Genomic DNA, 21,245 nt, shown 5'->3' on the forward strand with positions numbered 1-21,245 from the left:
TACTTGGGCTTTTAAAGAGTGTTACAGTTGCCAATGCCGTTCGGAGTTTCCCGTATAATCTAGATATCTTAACCTTCTCATCTTTCTGGGCATAACAATAATCAAAGAATAAATTCTCTCGTGGAAAAATGTAGCCTTTATTCCTAGAGGCCTCATATATGTGTTTTAAACGTAGCTATCAGTGAAATTAAATTCCAAAAACGATTTAAAATGTCCCGAAGAAAAAAAGGTGACTCACATTGACAAACCCCTTACATAACCAGTAAACAAAATCTGTGATTTTGAAGAATTCCACCAGACTCCTGTTCTCCCACAGAGGGGTGAAGGCAAAAGGAGAGGAAACTTTTAGAATCTCCTTAAAGGGACACTGACAGGCCAAATCAGCATATATAGTTAGATATATGACATTACAGGTCTTATAGAGTCTTTTAAAAGCATATAAGTATCCCCCCTGTCCACCTTATAAAGAGCGAAATATAAAGTTTTATAACCTGCTTCTCCGGTCAGCAATCTGCCCAAGGGGCGGCGTTTCATGTGAAAATGCGCCCAGCCAGCCTTCCCAACTGCCGTTCTTAAGCCCCGCCCAGCTCATCATTATTCACTTCGCTGGGCGGCGGCTAGAACTCTCCCCAGTCCCGATCCTGCGCATGGGCAATTCAATCCTCTGGGACGCACTATTAACCCCATTGACGATGTGAGTGAGCAGCGCTCTGAAGCGCTGCTCTGAACAGTGCATGGCTGAGGCTGAGGCTGCAGCTGCCTCCAAGACGCAGGCAGGCTGTGTGTGTACGCATGCGCGATCTAACCACGGCGGGGCGCAGGCGCAGAAGATTGGGCATGAACGATGCCCAGAGGATTGAATTGCCCATGCGCAGGATCGGGACTGGGGAGAGTTCTAGCCGCCGCCCAGCGAAGTGAATATTGATGAGCTGGGCGGGGCTTCAGAACGGCAGTTGGGAAGGCTGGCTGGGCGCATTTTCACATGAAACGCCGCCCCTTGGGCAGATTGCTGACCGGACAAGCAGGTTATAAAACTTTATATTTCGCTCTTTATAAGGTGGACAGGGGGGATACTTATATGCTTTTAAAAGACTCTATAAGACCTGTAATGTCATATATCTAACTATATATGCTGATTTGGCCTGTCAGTGTCCCTTTAAGCTTATTCCAAACCCTCTGTAGGGTCCAAGGGATCAGTAGGGACTTCCTCAATCCCATATACCCAGATTCCAAACATGTAAAGATATTCTTTATTGGTTTATCCATAACCTGCGACAAATATCGTGCAAGTTACAACATCGCTGAATCTGTGCACATAGATAATATCCTTGAAAAAAAGGAAATGATAACCCGCCCTCTGACTCCGACCACCATAAATATCTCTGCTTTATACGCACGCTCTTCCTTCCCCAAATCAGATCGTTAATAAGAGTCTCCAATCTATGGAAAAAGATATCATCGATCCAAACAGGGGAAGCACACATCGGGTACATCACAATAGGCAAGATAATCATTTTAACCAATGCTATTCGATCTGTCTGTGCCAATATCAATTTCTGCCAATATTTTAGACTTAACTTTATTCAAAACCGGGGCCAAATTAAGCTCATAAAACCTATTTATGGGAACCCCAATCTTAACCCCCAAATAGTCCAAAGTATCATTAGGAGCAAGAATGCGGACTCCACTCCCCTCATCTACGGCCTTATGGTTCAGGGGGAGGAGCGATGACTTAGTCCAGTTAATCAAATAACCCGATAATTTACCAAAATCCTCTATTACTGCCATCACATAAGGGAGAATTTTCTATCCCTGATCCAGGAACAGAATCACATCATCAGCATATAGGCTTATTTTATCGCTCACTCCCGCCACCCCGAAGCCGTCTATACGGTTATCTAAACGGATCTTACAGGCCAACGGTTTAATAAATAGGGCAAAAAGAAGAGGAGAAAGGGGGCATCCCTGTCTCATCCCTCGTCGCATCCTAACGGGAGAAGAACTAATACCATTGATATTAATACATGCTAACGGCTGTTCATATAGCATTTGAGTCATTTCCATAAATATGTACCCCAAACCAAATTGAGACATTGTAGCCCACAAAAAAAGACCACTCCATCCTGTCAAAAGCCTTTGCGGCATCTAAAGACAGGATGGAGTGATTTGTCACACGACAGATTTTGAAAATGCACAGATTTTCTGCGCGGTTTTGGTGGGGGGGGTTTCATTCACTTCAATAGGAGAAAAAGTGCGGATTTCACTACAAGAGAGCACGCTGCTTCTTTTTTCTATGCTGTTATTTTCAGTGTGGAAATAAAAGCAACTTCTGCCACACATTCAAATGAATGGGAGGCTTTTTATAGCTGTTTATTGGCGCAGAAAACGCATCAAAAACAGCACCAAAAGCTGTTGTGTGTGGGCCCTAAGGCTGATTCTGTGGCACGGTCTAATAGGTATCAGGGTGGATTTGATTTAAATCACTAGTCAGTAAGGCTTGATTTAAATCATAGTTTTCTACATAAAGACTAATTCTTGCTGGTATAACTTATAATATGCAAGTAGATCAGTGCTTCTCAATTATTTTCTGTCATGCCCCCCCTAGGAAGAAGAAAACATTTTGCGCCCCCCGCGCGACTGTAAATAGTATCATTTGTCTATAAAATTGTTATAAGTACACCTCTGCATAACACTGTATCCTTATTAACGTATAAGAGAATAAAAAAAGAAAGAAATGTAGATCGGACACACACTAATGGGGGGATCTGTGGACGACGGACACTTATGGGGGGATCTGTGGATGACGGACACTTATGGGGGGGGATCTGTGGCTGGTACTGTTATATATGTGCCATCCACAGACCCCCCCACCCCATAACAGTGCCATCCACAGTGCCCCCCCCAGCCCATAACAGTGCCATCCACAGACCCCCACCCCTTAACTGTGCCATCCACAGATTCCGTGTGCCCGCCGCCGCCGTTTAAAGTTATTAAACATGCCCCCCTCACTCCTAATTAGGGATCGACAGATATTGATTTTTTAGGGCCGATACCGATAATTTGTGAATTTTCAGGCCGATAGCCGATAATTTATACCGATATTCTGGGAATTTTCATTTTTGAAAAAAAAAATAAAAAATCCTACACAAATCTGCTGAAAATTAATATGTTTATTGTTAACGTGTATATGTTTTTTTTTTTGTAAATCTTTTTCATTTATACTTAATATTTTTGTGTTTTTTTGTTTTACTAACTTTTAGCCCCCTTAGGGACTAGAACCCTTGTCCTATTTACCCTGATAGATCTCTATCAGGGTGAATAGGAGCTCACACTGTCCCTGCTGCTTTGTGCACACAGCAGCATGGAGCTGAACATGGCAGCCAGGGCTTCAATAGCGTCCTGGCTGCCATGGTAACCGATCGGAGCCCCAGGCTTACACTGCTGGGGCTCCGATCAGAGGAGAGGGGATCCTGTGGCCACTGCCACCAATGAGTAAAACTGGGGGTGGGGGGGCGCACCAATGTTTTTACTATTGGGATGGGGGTGGGGGGCGCACTGCGCCACCAATGATTAATACTGGGGGGCTTGGGGGGGGGGGGGGGCGCACTGCGCCACCAATGAAGATAAGTCTCTCATTCATATACAGGAGGCGGGAGCTGGCTGCAGAATCACATAGCCGGCTCCCGAGCTCTATGAGCGGTAGCTGCGGTCCGCGGCACCTAAGGGGTTAACTACCGCGGACCGCAGCTACGGCTCATAGAGGTCGGGAGCCGGCTATGTGATTCTGCGGCCAGCTCCCGCCACCTGTATATGAATTAATGAAGACTCATCTTCATTGGTGGAGCGGTGGCCACAGCCCCTCCCCTCCTCTTGTCTTCTCTCCTCTCATTGGCGGCAGCAGCAGCACAGGGGGAGGGAGACACTGCTTCCTTCTCCCCTGTGCTGCTGAGGGAACACGGAGAGCGCTGAGAAAAGCGCGATCTGTGTTCCCCATACGTTATCGGTATATCGGCAAAATAGATGCCGATACCGATAACGTTCAAAATCCTGAATATCGGCAAAACCGATAATCGGTCGATCCCTACTTCTAATAGTACCGTATATCCGAATTTCTTCTGTATAATGCCGGCAGGCGGCCGGCGCGTCCCTCAGTGACGTCACTTGTCTGCGCCGCCTGCTTCATTCATAAAGCAGGCGGCGCAGGCACGTGACATCACTGAGGGACGCGCCGGCCTGCCGGCATTATACAGAAGAAATTCGCACACCCCAAAGGCCGGCCCTGAACGAGCCCCCCTTTACGGAGCCTGGGGGGCGCGCCCCACTATTTGAGAAGCACTGAAGTAGATGAAGATTTTTAGAATAACAACTTTTCATATTAGTTTGATTAGGTTGATTCTGTATTCATAGGTTTGTAGAAGTTAGGATTAAGGTCTTTTTCTCAACTCTGTTCATGTTATAACATTTTTGCTGTGAAGAAGAGGCATGTGATCTCTGCTGAGTCAAATTCAGTTTTGAGAACTGCAAAAGTAAACCAAGCATCTGTGTTAATATCTTGTAGGCAGAGAAACTGCCCAATAATCTTACAAAAACCTCTGGAAGAGCCTGACATTGTGAATGGATTAATGGAATTTATTTGCCCAAATAATTAAACATATACAGCCTTATTCTACATAATTATAAAAACTAATCTTTATTTCATGATGGAATAACCTTTGGATGGTAATATATTTTCCTCAAAAAGCATTTTTTTTTTTTTAAACAAATCATTGATTTTTATCCACCCTGATAGGTATACAACAATCATGGCAGACCTGAGGCATTTGTTAGGCCATGGCAATGCACTGGCACCCTGCAATTCCGTTACTGACTGTGGCATCAAGGCAGTTAAACAGCTAGGATCAGAGTCATCTGTGATCGAGGCCATTACAGTGAGAGCTTGCCTTCAATCACTGCCAGGCTCCCGCACTGATCTGGAGCGGTGTAACAGTGCAGCCTGGATTAACGAGATATTTCCCATATTGGACGCTGATGGCATATCGCTACTGGGACCACCTCCTATCTCCAGAACAGAGAGCAGCTGTGTGTTTTTTTAAATTGTTCACCATGGAAAATAAACGTATTGGGTAAAACCGCATTCACAACTAAAGCTTCTTTCACACTCGCGTTTGGTGCGGATCAGTCATGGATCTGCACAGATGGATCCGTTCAGGTAATACAACCACATCCATCTGTTCCGAACGGATCCGTTTGTATTATCTGTAACATAGCCAAAACGGATCCGTCTTGAACACTATTGAAAGTCAATGGAGGACGGATCCGTTTTCTATTGTGCCAGATTGTGTCAGTGAAAACGGAATCCGTCCCCATTGATTTAGGCTACATGCACACGACCGTATGTGTTTTGCGGTCGCAAAAAAAACCAACTAATTACATCTATATTCCATCCGTTTGTTTTTTTTGGCGGATCCATTATATCAATGCCTAAAACGGACAAGAATAGGACATGGTATATTTTTTTTGCGGGGCTATGGAACGGATATACGGATGCGGATAGCACACAGTGTGCTGTCTGCATTTTTTGTGGACCCATTGAAATGATCAGGTCCGCATTCTATCCGCAAAAAAAACGGAATGGATACGGAAACAAAATACATTCGTGTGCATGAGGCCTTACATTGTGTGTCAGGACAGATCCATTTAGCACAGTTTCGTCAGACGGACACCAAAACGCTGCAAGCAGCGTTTTGGTGTCCGCCTCCAAAGCGGAATGGAGACTGAACGGAGGCAAACTGATGCATTCTGAGCGGATCCTTTTCCATTCAGAATGCCTTAGGGCAAAACTGATCCGTTTTGGACCGCTTGTGAGAGCCCTGAACGGATCTCAGAAACGGAAAGCCAAAACGCCAGTGTGAAAGTAGCCTAAGAAAACTGGCATGGTCAGCCGGACTGTTAAGGGGTTAAAGTGTGTAGTGTAATAGTACTGATAAATATGGGACAATAGGTGCACCGCTGATAAATCCATTTACTCATCTTTTATGGTATACTACTGATAAACTGCTTTATTTTTGCTTCTTGGCTTCAGTGAGCAGCAGACTGAGCTGTAAAATATACATCCTGGTCAGGCTCTAAATTATGCATCTAAGATCTGGCACAGATGGTGTGAATGGTGCCCTGATCCAGCAAGATCCAGGCAGGTAGTCAATTATTTATAGACCTGGATGTAGCGAGGGTATTATGTTCAAATGCTGAATTAATTTAACAATGCCAGACGTGGTGTTATGTGGCCATCGGCATCTGGCAGAATTTCTGAAAATATCCAGGTACGGGATACGGCAGGAGGCTGTGATGGGACCTCACACTTGCTTTTCATGCATATACAAGGAAGAAAAAAAAAGAAAAAAAGAGAGATCAGCTGCCAGATCCTATCTATTTCTATGGGACTCAAGCTGATGCCAAAGGCCCCCATATCCATTACTGTACTGCTGGCCGAATCCACCGAGCGGCAGGATGCCAGCAAGGCTACGCAGTGGATGGAGCGGCCTGCTTCCGGCTCAGTCCATTGACTTATTTTTTTAGATTCCCCCCTGAAGCGCAGTGAAGACGGCCAGAAAATCAGGGAGCAGGAACCAAGCAGAGGGGAGCAGGTCAGCATTCTTTCCTTCAAAGGTTCAACGGGAATAAAAAATAAATAAATGATAATAATAAGTCAATCCTGTTAAACCCCTTTAAGGATAAATTCACACAGCAAATTTGTTGCAGAAATCCAGGGACAAGCATCCGCATTCAGATGGATGGGACTCCTTTTTAGCAACAGACATTTCTATAACAAGTCTGCCACGTGCGAACACAGCCTCAGGCCTCATGCACACGCTGCATATTACCTGCAGATTTGCCATGGATAGGTATATAATGAATTCAACAGCCAAGTGGATGAGAGTCTCAGAAATCTCACCTACACGTTGAGGGAATATTTCACGCTTAAACTGACTCACGGAGCAGATTTCAGAACTCAGAGTGTCAATACTTTCTGCAGATTTCCTTTGTGGATTTCATCTTTTGGAATGGACTGGATGAAATTCAGGGCAAATCCAATACAATTTGCATGTAAAACATGCGCATTTTGCTACGGATTTGTGAGACGCAGCGAAATCTGTGAGCAAATTCAAGTGAAAAATCCACATCAAGTAAATTCAGGTGTGCACAGTCTTAAAGGGGTTCTCCAGTGCCATAATACATTTTTTTAACTGCCCAGAGCAACCCAAACAATGGATTTTTGCCCCATATGCGTGTTTCTCATGTCCCCTGTTCTTGGCATCACTGAATCCTGGCCGGATGTTTACATGAAGAACTTCCTGTTTTCATCAGCTTCCTGTTGGAGTTTCTTACCAAAGCCAGCATCCTTTGCTTGTAAAGTTTCTCAGGGCTTGCTTCACCTGCCACAAGGTTCATCTCCCCTCTCCATGTTAGCTAGGCGTAGCAAGCCCTGAGAAACATTACAGAGCAAAGCATGCTGGGTTTGTTAACAAGATCCAACAGGAAGCTGATGAAAACAGGAAGTTCTGCATGTAAACATCCGGCCAGGATGCAGTGATGCAGAGAACAGGGGCAGGAAAATGCAGACATGAATAAGGTATGCGGGGCAAAGATATGGAGGGTTGGGGACCTCTGGGCATATAAAAATTTATTTATAGGAATGGCAAACCCCTTTTTGTAGAGCTCTAAATAAATAATCACTACTGTGTAATGAAAAGCTATAGAACTTTGTGTCAATTTCTCACCTTCTAGCAGTTCAGTTTATGGGTTTACATCTGTTCACAGCTGAGGATGTGCTACAATGTATAAGGCCCCTTGCAGACGAGCGTGTCCGGATTAGGTTCCGGATGCATTGTGGCAAACCCGCGCGAGTAGGTACCCAATTTCAGTCAGTTTTGACTGCGATTGTGTTCCGTTGTTCAGTTTTTATCGCGCGGGTGCAATGTGTTTTGCACGCGCATGATAAAAAACTGAATGTGGTACCCAGACCGGAACTTCTTCACTGAAGTTCAGGTTTGGGTTCGGTGTTGTGTAGATGTAATTATTTTCCCTTATAACATGGTTATAAAGGAAAATAATAGCATTCTGAATACAGAATGCATAGTACAAGGTCAATTGTGGGTTAAAAAATAAATTAACTCACCTCCTCCAATTGATCGCATAGCTGCCGGTCTCCTTTTTTTCTTCAGGACCTGTCAAAGGACCTGTGGTGACGTCACTGAGCTAATCACATGGTCCATCACCACGGTGATGGACCATGTGATGTGACGTCACCACAGGTCCATTAGCCGGCAGCTCATGATTAAAAAAGTAAGAAGAGACCGGCTGCTAAGCGATCAACAGGAGAAGGTGAGTTAATTATTTATTTATTTATTTTTTTAACCCTCAATTGACCTACTAAGCATTCTGTATTAAAGAATGCTATTATTTTCCCTTATAACCATGTTATAAGGGAAAATACAGTGAATAGACTTTCATCCTAGCAACCATGCGTGAAAATCGCACCGCATCCGCACTTGCTTGCGGATGCTTGCGATTTTCACGCAGCCTCATTCACTTCTATGGGGCCTGCGTTGCGTGGAAAACGCACAATATAGAGCATTCCGGCGATTTTCACGCAGCCTCATTCACTTCTATGGGGCCTGCGTTGCGTGGAAAACGCACAATATAGAGCATTCCGGCGATTTTCACGCAGCCTCATTCACTTCTATGGGGCCTGCATTGCGTGGAAAACGCACAATATAGAGCATGCTGCGATTTTCACACAACGCACAAGTGATGCGTGAAAATCACCGCTCATGTGAACAGCCCCATAGAAATGAATGGGTCCGGATTCAGTGCGGGTGCAATGCGTTCACCTCACGCATTGCACCCGCGCGGAAAACTCACCCGTGTGAAAGGGGCCTAAGACTCGCAAATCCTTGGTGATACATTTCAGATTCTAGGGACAGGAGAGATATTTGTTTAACCCATAAGAGACATAGTTTCTTCATGATGTAATATGGCATAATGGAGGAACACTAACTTTACAGTTTCAGCAAAAGACGGTTATCTGTCCCCTCATTAAACATTATACTATATTTAATCTTACAATGCATCTCTGCTTGTAGTACTTCAGTAAGAACCTACCCCCGGTGGTCATGTGGTGGACACCCAGGTGCCTGGCTCGTAACACTTGCACTACAGTTATCACAGCTGAAAGAACACAATGATGGTTTCTATTCAATGATTTGATCGCAGCGAGGGACTGATACAGAAACTATATTAGGCTACTTTCACACTTGCGGCAGAGGAATCCGGCAGGCAGTTCCGTCGCCAGAACTGCCTGCCGGATCCGTCAAAACGTATGCCAACTGACGGCATTTGTAAGACTAATCAGGATCCTGATCCGTCTTACAAATGCATTGAAATGCCAGATCCGTCGAATCCGGAAAAACGGATCCAGCATTTATTTTTTTAACCTTTTTTTTTGGTCTGCGCATGGAAGGACAGATGCGGCATTTCCAGTATTTTGAATGCCGGATCTGGCACTAATACATTCCTATGGAAAAAAAATGCTGGATCGGCATTCAGGCAAGTTTTCCGTTTTTTGGGCCGGAGATAAAACCGTAGCATATGTGGTATTATCTCCGTCCTGATCAGTCAAAACGACTGAACTGAAGACACCCTGAACAGATTGCTCTCCATTCAGAATGCATGGGGATAGAACTGATCAGTTCTTTTCGGGTATAGAGCCCCTGTGACAGAACTCAGCGCCGGAAAAGAAAACCGCTAGTGTGAAAGTACCCTTAGAAAATTGTCTAATTTTTAAGAATAAGACTTTCATTTGCTGAAACAGTATGGGAGGTCTGCATACTGACGACGAGGAAAAATAAGGTAGCCCAAGCTGCGCTGCTTGGCACAATGGGGCAGGTTTATCAACCAACCTGCGCCAAAAAAGGAACTCAAAATGCACCAAAATTACATGTAAATTAGAATGGTATGTGATAAGTTTGGCGCAATGTCAGTGTTAACTCCAAAAAGGATTCGCATTAAAACAGTAACCTGCCACGAAGAGTGGACGTGGTTAATAAAGCGGCATTAGGACCGTCACATTTATGAATGTGTCATCAGAAAAGGCTCAAATACAGGCGATGTTGTAAGCATACCCCAGACAGGCGGAAACTCGGGAAAAGGCGAATGCTGGAAGTGAAATTGCAACTTTTAGCTAACAAGTCGCTTCCTGCTATTCCCCCACCAGCTGGTGTAAAAACGCCGCAACTGATGGAAAATGTCACAGCGGTCGTCAAAATGTCACATATCCGCACTACGTCTTATTTATTATGCTCTGTACGACATCTGATAAATTCCATCTCCAGCTATGTGATGGCGCAAATTACACCCACATTAATAAATCTCCCCCTACAGTAGGTTTCCAGAGATGGACTACTACTCCCTATGACAAATCGTGTGCAGACTACTTCTCCATCCGCACCTTCCAGTCAGGTGATCAGCTTTCCTTTTGCACACGTCCGTTCCGTTATATTAAACTGGAAGTTTAGCGTAGAAGCTTCTCTACCAGTGTAACTGGTTTCCTTCGGGCCCGGACGGCTCAGGCACAGGTTCATCAACTGTTCTGGTGTTCTTACTAGAACATACAATAAATAGCAGATCTTTACACAAGACATTCAAGATACTAAAGCAGTACTAGGAGCACATACACGAATGATGGTAAAGTGCCGATTACTGATAGGACCACGTCCAGGGCCTCCAGGTGACATGGACCGCCCAGGGCGGGCGCAGGTGACAGGAGGGCACAGGTCACAGGAGGGCACAGGTCACAGGAGGGCACAGCCTGGGTGCAGGTGACAGGAGGGCACAGCCTGGGCGCAGGTGACAGGAGGGCACAGCCTGGGCGCAGGTGAGAGGAGGGCACAGCCTGGGCGCAGGTGACAGGAGGGCACAGGTCACAGGAGGGCACAGCCTGGGTGCAGGTGACAGGAGGGCACAGCCTGGGCGCAGGTGACAGGAGGGCACAGCCTGGGCGCAGGTGACAGGAGGGCACAGCCTGGGCGCAGGTGACAGGAGGGCACAGCCTGGGCGCAGGTGACAGGAGGGCACAGCCTGGGCACAGGTGACAGGAGGGCACAGCCTGGGCGCAGGTGACAGGAGGGCACAGCCTGGGAGCAGGTGACAGGAGGGCACAGGTGAAAGGAGAGCACAGCCTGGGCACAGGTGACAGGAGGGCACAGGTGACAGGAGGGCACAGGTGACAGGAGGGCACAGTGATGTGGCATCTGCACTAGTCACTGGCAGGCACACCGTCACCCATGAGGCAGGCTGTGCCCTCGGTATTCCTTCACAAGGTTACGGGTGGATTACGTGTGCGGGATACGGGCTCCTGTCATGGTGGTGTTCGCGTCTTGCAGAATGGTACTAGGTGCTCATAAGATGGAGGCTACAGCCTGTGCTCCATGCGTGGGCGACACACACATCCATCCCTACTCTGAATCCATGGAAGAAACAGACACTGAACGCTGCCATATCGATGACTCGTCCCCATGTCTGTCAATTCGAGCACCTACCTTCACCTCTCCTTCTTCTCCCTCACCTACCGCAGCGACTCTTCTATCCTCTCCGACCGGAAGCACCTGCCCAAGTGTCGCGAGACTTCTCTTTAGCCTCTCCATGTTTCTCTATCGGCGCTGCGGGAAACACTCGCGAGAATTCGCGTGGTCTCCACGGCAACAGATGCAGCAGCGCTCTCTTCCATTCTGCTGCAGGAATGAGTGGGCAGGAGGCCTGGTCCTCACATGAAGCCCTGATGTCTAAAAGAAATCACCCACACATCCATTAGAGCTGTAACACAGAACACCAGTACCCGGCAGCAGGTTTCCTGCTTCATGTAGTATTGTATGAAAGACAGCAGAAGTCATTGTGACCATGTGGTCCCCTGTATAACGCCTTCACTTCATAGCTAATAATTAACAACCATCATTTCATCCTAAAAACGAGTCTTGTTGAGGAGAGAGACCTATCACCTTCCGTAAACTTTTCTCCATTCACCCCTTCAACATTATTCCTCAGAACCTGATCCCTTCATCCAACCAGGGGCAAAGTTATATTGCACCGCTAATCTCCACCCCATCAAACCGCTAATATGTGCCCACCTACACAATATTATGTCCCCCTGACACAATGATACCCCTTTATGTGCCTCCTACACAATACAGTGCCCCTTTATCTGCCCCCAACACAATGTGGTGCCCCTTTATCTGCTGTCAACATAATATGGTACCCCTTTTCTGGCACCAACACAATATGATGCCCCTTTATGTGCTTCCAACACAATGCGGTGCCCCCAACACAATATGGTGCCCTTTTATGTTCCCCCAACACAATACAGTGACCCGTTATCTGCCGCCAACGCAATATGATGCCCTTTGATGTGCCTCCAACAGAATGCAGTGTCTCCACACAATACAGTGCCCCTTTATCTGCCCCCAACACAATATGGTTTCCCTTTATGTGGCCCCAGCACAAAATAGTGCCCCTTTATCTGCCCCCAACACAATATGGTTCCCCTTTATTTGCCCCCCAACACAATATGGTGCCCCTTTATGTTCCCCCAACACAATACAGTGACCCGTTATCTGCCGCCAACGCAATATGATGCCCTTTGATGTGCCTCCAACACAATGCAGTGCCCCCAACACAATACAGTGCCCCTTTATCTGCCCCAACACAATATGGTTCCCCTTTATGTGGCCCCAGCACAAACTAGTGCCCCTTTATCTGCCCCTAACACAACATGGTGCCTCTTTATCTGCCCCCAACACAATATGGTTCCCATTATCTACCCCAAACACAATATGGTGCCCATTTATCTGCCCTCAACACAATATAGTGTCCCTTTATCTGCCCCCAGCACAGTATGGTGCCTCTTTAGCATCCAAAATGAATACATATGTAGCCCACGGACCCATGACGAAGGGCGCAGATCTGCTTCAGTCTGTCTACTGGCTAGGTGCAGCAGGCACAATAATGTCATTTAATTGCGCCTACCAGTGGCAAACCATAGGTGGCAGGTTGAATGGTGCAGGAGGGAGCTGACATCTTCCTGCTTCATCATAGTATTCAACTGTATCTGTGTAGTTGAAAGCTGCCTCCCACCACCACCACCACCATCAGTGGGGCTCCACGTGGCCTGCGTGGTGGCCAAATCTGCTCCTGTATTCAACAGTATCCATCGCACCCATGCATTCAAAAGCACTACATACGCTGGCTGGTGGCTGGCTACTGCAGATTGATGTGTTCAACGTAAGCTGGACCACTGTACAAAATAAGCACTTCTTACCTTTTGTGTCCCCCCTATTTACCCATAGATTGGATGCAGGACTTTCATTCCTATTGTCTGAATTGTTGATTAGTTTGTTATTTGTAATCTCTTTGTTTTTACATGCACTTTTAGTTGGTGCCAGGGCATTGCCAGGGTCTCAAAACATCCAGGGCCAAAGCCCCAATCATTATGGCCCACTTCTCTAAGTCTCCCCTCCCCCCACACACCGCATTTTGCTGTACTTGCTATAAAGCAGCACATACCTGTCATATCCAGGGCCTCCCAGGTGACGTCTCCTCCGATGTTGATCTTTTCTGTCATCATCTTCTCCATCTGGTCCGTACAACTTCTCTCAGCCGCCTCGTCTCTGCAGAGTGTGACACACAGACATCTTAGCGTCCTCACATTTCTATCATCATCCCCCAACCTGGAGTCCCCACAGGGTTACCCTGTTGCTCGCTGTGCCCCCCAGTACCCCGAAATACTATCCTGAAGAAATAATAGTGCCCCATAGTAATAGGGATCCTCATAGTCCTACCAATAGTAATTCCCTTCGAGAATGTCCTCATTAGTAATACTGCCCCCTACTGGACCCAACAGTGATAATGCTCCCGAAGAATGCCCCCGTTAGTAGAAGAGCCCTCCAGTATTAATAATACCCTCACAGAGCCCCCAGTAGAACTAAGGCCCCCTATTGTTCCCCCAGTGGTAATACAGCTCTCTACAGACCCTTTAGTAGTAAGTAGGACCCCCATAGTGCTCTTAGTAGAAATTAGGCAGATCTATAGGTCCCTCCTATAGAGCCCCCAGTAGTAATAAGAACGCCTATAATGTCCACTGGATTTATAATACCCCTAGTTCCCCCAGTATTTATACTGCCCCCTACTGTTATAATGCTCACCCTAAAGTGCCCCCAGTATTTATAATGCCCCCTGCAGTTATATTCCTCCCTCCACCATACAGTCCCATGTAAATAACATCACACCATCTCTCCTGCCCCGTCCAAAATACAGTTCTATGTAAATAACATCACTCTGCTCCCTCCAGCCCCTATAATATATAGTCCCATGTAAATAACACTATTTCCCTCCCTCCGCCATAGCGTCCTATGTAAATAACATCACACCATCTTTCCAGCCCCCTCCAATATACAGTCCCATGTAAATAACATCACTCTCTTTCTACAGCCCCCTCCAAAATACAGTCCTATGCAAATAGCATCACCACCTCCCCAGCCGCCTTCAACATACAGTCGCAAGTAAATAATATCACCCCCTCCCCAGCCGCCTCCAACATGCAATCCCATGTAAACATCACCCCCTCAACATTCAGTCCCATGTAAGTTACATCATTCCCCACCACCAGCCACCTTCAATATACAGTCCCATGTAGATAACATTGCCCCCTCAACATTCAGTCCCATGTAAATAACATCACTCCCTCCCTAAGACCCCTGTAACATTCAGTCCCATGTTAATAACATCACTCCCTCCCACAGCCGCCATCAACATATAGTCCCATGTAAATAACATCACTGCGTCCCCCAGCCCCTCTCCGACATACAGTCCAATGTAAATAACTTCACTCCCTCCCACAGGCGCCTCCAACATACAGTCCCATGTAAATAACATAATCCCCTCCCACAACCACCTCCAACATACAGTCCCATGTAAGGCTACTTTCACACCTGTGCTTGTATCCGTTCAGAACGGATCCGTTTGCATTATTCTTTAAAAAAAAGTCTAAGTCAAAACGGATCCGTCCTGACTTACATTGAAAGTCAATGGGGGACGGATCCGTTTTCAATTGCACCATATTGTGTCAGTGAAAATGAATCCGTCCCAATTGACTTACATTGTAAGTCAGGACGGATCAGTTTCGCTCTGCATCACCAGGCGGACACCAAAACGCTGCAAGCAGCGTTTTTGTGTCCGCATCCAGAGCGGAATGGAGGTGGAATGGAGCCAAACTGATGCATTCTGAGCGGATCCTTATCCATTCAGAATGCATTGGGGTTGAACTGATCCGTTTTGAACCGTTTGTGACAGCCCTGAAACAGATCTCACAAATGGAATTTCAAACGCCAGTGTGAAAGTAGCCTAAATAACATAATCCCCTCCCACAGCCCCCTCCAACATACAGTCCCATGTAAATATCATCACTCCCTACCACAGCCCCCTCCAACATACAGTCCCATGTAAATAACATCACTTCCTCCTACAGCCACAGTCAACGTACAGTCCCATGTAAATAACATGACCCCCTTCGCAGCTATCTCCAACACACAGTTCTATGGAAATAACATCCCTCCCTTCAGCCCTAACATACAGTGCTAGTTAAATAACCACAACTCCCAGCATTGCTCTGCCTCTCCCTTCACTTCCCTCTTCTCATGTAGCAGACCTCACCACAACTTCTTCCCCCAGTGCTTCTCCTCTTCACTGCCGTCCTCTTCTGATTTGGTCACATGATGGGGACATCATCGCAGGTCCTTCTTAACCGCTGCCTGTTTTACTGGTCACATGACCTGTGATGTCATCACAGGTCCTTCAGCTCTTCCAGTGCATTAGATTTAATTGTATTGACGTCCTGAGGACGGCAATACAGTTGTATCTAGCTCGTAGGCAGAACATTCAGGGCCTGGGACAAAACATCAGGGGCCCAGGCCCCGAATGTTTTAACCTAGCAACACCCTTGGTTGGTACTATAGAAATAAATATTATTATTATTATTATTATTATTATTATTATTATATGTCTTTGATGGTATGATACCTTTTAATGGTTAACAAAAATAGAAGTAATGTTACATAGCAAGTTTTCAAGGCCTATCCCACAGGTGACCTTGATTAGGTGGTACATATAGCTGTGCATGCTCCTCCTCTCATTGGTTGCTTGGTGCACACAGAGGTAACTAGGAGCAGCACACTATATGTGCAGGGTCTGCTCTCCTGAATATAGATGCCCAACGGCATAGGTAGGTTTAGAGTAGGACCTGCCTGACTGAGACCACCTTGGCGCGGGTAGGCGGGCACAGATGTGTTTTGATCAAAATATATTGGCTGAGAGTCTCAGATTTTATTATTAGAGTGAGGGCTTAGTCCATATATTATGTTTGCATCTACTGTTTAAGTGCATTATTCCCTGCGATTTTATAAATGTAGCCATGCACATCCGCATATTTACTATCATATCTAGAGATGAGCGAATTGAAGTTGACGAAGGAAAAATTCAATTCGCACCGAATCTGAATTTCCTCCCGCTTCGTGGTAACGAATCACATTTTTTCCTAAAATGGCTGCTGCACATGTTAGGACATGGAGCAAGGAACTCTGAGAACGCGGAATCACCCACAATGCCATGCATGCAGCCAATCAGCAGCCAGCCAGTCCTGTGATGTCACAGCCCTATAAATAGCCTCAGCCATCTTGGATTCATTCATTTTCCAGTGTACTTAGTGCAGAGAGAGAGACGTCAGTAGGCGCTAGGGACAGTGGTAGAAAAAACTTTAAAACTTTTATTTTGCTGTATAGAAGTTCAGTGAAACGATAGAGAGGAATCATTCCCCAGTATTAAAGCAAAACAGGATTCAGTAGGGGAGTTTACAGCCTGGGTAATAGGAACAATCCTATTACACCTTGCTGCACTGACTGGGGATCCAAATTGCCTACAGCTCTGTAATTGGCAGACCATTCTTGTTATTGGGGTGCAAGTGCTGTTTGATACAGCCATTAACAGCTTAATGATCCAGGACGAGAATGCTCGTCCTAAATCGCCGGCACTTAGCGCTCCAGGACGAGCATTCTCGTCCTGCGGTCCTTCCAACCCCCCCCCCCCCCCCCCCCCCCCCACGTGCGGTAGAGAACCGGCTGTTACAGACAGCCGGATCCCTGCTGCATCCACCAGCATCGGTGATGATGCCGATGCCGGTGGATTAACCTCTCATATGCCGTGGTCAGCGCTGACCGCGACATATGGGAGGTTTGCACTCCCTCACCTCATCCATCGGTCGCCGCGCTGCTGTGGCGGCGACTCGATGGTTGCCATGGCAGCCCCAAGCCAAGGCTTGGGGCCCGGCTTGTACGGAGGCCTAAGAGGGGTCTCCTAGGCAACTGTTAGCGTCTTACAGTGTAAGACACTAACAGTTCAATACAGCACAATACAGATGCATTGAAACAGGGGTCAGACCCTGTAATGTTGAAGTCCCAGAGTGGGACAAATAATAAAGTGAAAAAAAAAGTTAATAAAATTAAAGTTTAAAAAAAAAAAGTAAAAGTTTCAAGTAAAAAAAAAAAGCGTCCTTTTCCCAAAATAAAGTAAAACATTTTTTTCTTAAATTGGGAAAAAAATTAAAGTAGACATATTAGTTATTTCCGTGTCCGTATCGACCAGCTCTAAAAAAATATCACATGACCTAACCTCTCAGGTGAACACCGTCAAAAAAATTAAATAAAAACTGTGCTAAAAAAAACATCAAAAAGGCGTATGCCTGACAAAATAGTCCACATGCGGTGGGACTGCTCCCCCAATGAGAAACACGCTACAGTGTTTGGGGTTTGAGCAGTTCCCCCATATTTGCCACGATATTTCTGTGATTTTGTTTTATATGTATTGAATGTGCCTTTACCTGGCATTTAAACACTCTTTTGCACCTGGTGACCTCCATCACACGGTCTGATATGGGTGTGGCTTACAGTCTGGCTTTATTCACATTGCATTAGTTGTCCTGCTATGCGGTTGTGTGGAAGCTTGGCTGTGAGCTGGATTTCATCACCTTCAGACTGTGTTCACACCATAGTTAGCGTAGTGGTAGGACCCTTGCCATGCTGAGAGACCGTGACGTGGTGCATGATGGGCTCCGATGTGTTCCTGACAGGAATATATTGGCAAAAGTCTCAGCTTTTAATATCTGCTTGTATGACTAGCTAGTATAGTCAGTGGCATATCCGTTTGGTGCATTTTTTTCTGTGGTTCCGACAAAATAGTACCAATCTAATCATCACCTCATCCCACAAAAAATGAGCCCCTACCTATGACAATTGCCCCCCAAAAAAAATACTATGGCTCAGAATATGGAGACACTAAAACATAATTTGTGTATTGTGTAAAACTTAAGTAAATAAAAAGAAGTATACATATTAGGTATCGCCGCATCCGTAATAACCTGCTCTATAAAAATATCAAATGACCAAACCCCTCAGGTGAATACCGTAAAAATAAAATAAAAGTATAATAGCAAGCGATCAAAAAGTCATATGCACCCTATAATAGTACCAATCAAACCGTCATCTCATCCCAAAAAAATGAGCCCCTACATAACACAGTAAAAAAAACTAAAAAAAAACTACGGCTTTCAGAATGTGGAGACACTAAAAAATCATTTTCAAAAATGCTTTGTTATGTTAAACTAAAACAAACAACCAAAAGTCATATTTGGTATTGTTGCGTCCGTGACAACCTGCTCTATAAAAATACCACATGATATAACCTGTCAGATGAATGTTGTAAAAAACAAAAAATAAAAACGGTGTCAAAACAGCTATTTCTTGTTACCTTGCCTCACAAAAAGTGTAATATAGAGCAACCAAAAATCATATGTACCCTAAAATAGTAACAACAAAACTGCCACCTTATCCCGTAGTTTCCAAAATGGGGTCACTTTTTTGGAGTTTCTACTCTAGGGGTGTATCAGGGGGGCATCAAATGGGACATGGTGTCAAAAAATCAGTCCAGCAAAATCTGCCTTCCAAAAACCATATGGCATTCCTGTCCTTCTGCACCCTGCCGTGTGCCCATACAGCCGTTTACGACCACATATGGGGTGTTTCTGTAAACTACAGAATCAGGGCCATAAATATTGAGTTTTGTTTGGCTGTTAACCCTTGCTTTGTAACTGGAGAAAATTGATTAAAATGGAAAATCTGCCAAAAAAGTGAAATTCAGAAGTTTCATCTTTATTTTCCAATAATTCTTGTGGAACACCTATTGGGTTAACATAGTTTGTAAAATCAATTTTGTATACCTTGAGGGGTGTAGTTTCTAAAATGGGGTCACTTTTGGAGAGTTTCTACTCAAGGGGTGCATCAGGAGGGCTTCAAATGGGACATGGTGTCAAAAAACCAGCCCAGCAAAATCTGCCTTCCAAAAACCGTATGGCATTCCTTTCCTTCTGCGCAATGTGGTGTGTCCGTACAGCAGTTTACGACCACATATGGGGTGTTTCTGTAAACTACAGAATCAGGGCCATAAATATTGAGTTTTGTTTGGCTGTTAACCCTTGCTTTGTAACTGGAAAAAATGGATTCAAATGGGAAATCTGCCAAAAAAGTTGACATTTTATCTCTTTTTTTCCATTAATTCCATTAATTCTTGTGGAACACCTAAAGGGTTAACAAAGTTTGTAAAATCAGTTTTGAATACCTTGAGGGTGTAGTTTGTAAAATGTGGTCACTTTTTTGGAGTTTCTACTCTAGGGGTGTATCAGGGGGGCTTCAAATGGGACATGGTGTAAAAAAATCAGTCCAGCAAAATCTGCCTTCCAAAAACCATATGGCATTCCTGTCCTTCTGCGCCCTGCCGTGTGCCCATACAGCCGTTTACGACCACATATGGGGTGTTTCTGTAAACTACAGAATCAGGGCCATAAATATTGAGTTTTGTTTGGCTGTTAACCCTTGCTTTGTAACTGGTAAAAATGGATTAAAATGGAAAATCTGGCAAAAAAGTGAAATTCTGAAATTTCATCTTTATTTTCCATTAATTCTTGTGGAACACCTAATGGGTTAACATAGTTTGTAAAATCAGTTTTGTATACCTTGAGGGGTGTAGTTTCTAAAATGGGGTCACTTTTTGGGAGTTTCTACTCTAGGGGTGCATCAGGAGGGCTTCAAATGGGACATGGTGTCAAAAAACCAGTCCAGCAAAATCTGCCTTCCAAAAACCGTATGGCATTCCTTTCCTTCTGCGCAATGCCGTGTGTCCGTACAGCAGTTTTACGACCACATATGGGGTGTTTCTGTAAACTACAGAATCAGGGCCATAAATATTGAGTTTTGTTTGGCTGTTAACCCTTGCTTTGTAACTGGAAAAAATGGATTCAAATGGAAAATCTGCCAAAAAAGTTGAAATTTTATCTCTATTTTCCATTAATTCCATTAATTCTTGTGGAACACCTAAAGAGTTAACAAAGTTTGTAAAATCAGTTTTGAATACCTTGAGGGGTGTAGTTTGTAAAATGGGGTCATTTTTGGGTGGTTTCGATTATGTAAGCCTCACAAAGTGACTTCAGACCAGAAATGGTCCTGAAAAAGTAGGTTTTAGAAATTTTCTGAAAAATTTCAAGATTTGCTCCTAAAGTTCTAAGGCCCCTTTCACACGGGCGAGTATTCTGCGCGGATGCGATGCGTGAGTTGAACGCATTGCACCTGCACTGAATCCCGACCCATTCATTGCTATGGAGCTGTTCACATGAGCGGTGATTTTCACGCATCACTTGTGCGTTGCGTGAAAATCGCAGCATGCTCTATTTTGTGCGTTTTTCACGTAACGCAGTCCCCATAGAAATAAATGGGGTTGCGTGAAAATCGCAAGCATCCACAAGCAAGTGCAGATGCGGTGCGATTTTCACGCACGGTTGCTAGGAGACGATCGGGGTGGAGACCCGATCATTATTATTTTCCCCTTATAACATGGTTATAAGGGAAAATAATAGCATTCTGAATACAGAATGCATAGTAAAATAGCGCTGGAGGGGTTAAAAAAAATATATAATAATTTAACTTACCTTAATCCACTTGATCGTGCAGCCGGCATCGCTTCTGTCTTCTTTCTTTGCTGTGTGTAGGAACAGGACCTATGGTGACGTCACTCCGGTCATCACATGATCTTTTACCATG

General features: G+C 45.1%; 1 protein-coding gene across 1 annotated transcript in view; it reads right to left on the reverse strand.

Moving 5' to 3' along the window:
* ARF3 (ADP ribosylation factor 3) overlaps positions 1–11,671 on the reverse strand; it is a 45,523-nt gene extending 33,852 nt beyond the window's left edge. Inside the window, exon 1 of the mRNA XM_040425523.1 lies at positions 11,598–11,671. The gene's annotated coding sequence lies outside the window, so the exon portion shown is untranslated. The remainder of the gene's footprint in view (positions 1–11,597) is intronic.
* Positions 11,672–21,245: the final 9,574 nt, after the last annotated feature.

The sequence above is a fragment of the Bufo bufo genome, chromosome 3 (genome assembly GCF_905171765.1).
Source record: "Bufo bufo chromosome 3, aBufBuf1.1, whole genome shotgun sequence".
Lineage (NCBI taxonomy): Eukaryota > Metazoa > Chordata > Amphibia > Anura > Bufonidae > Bufo > Bufo bufo.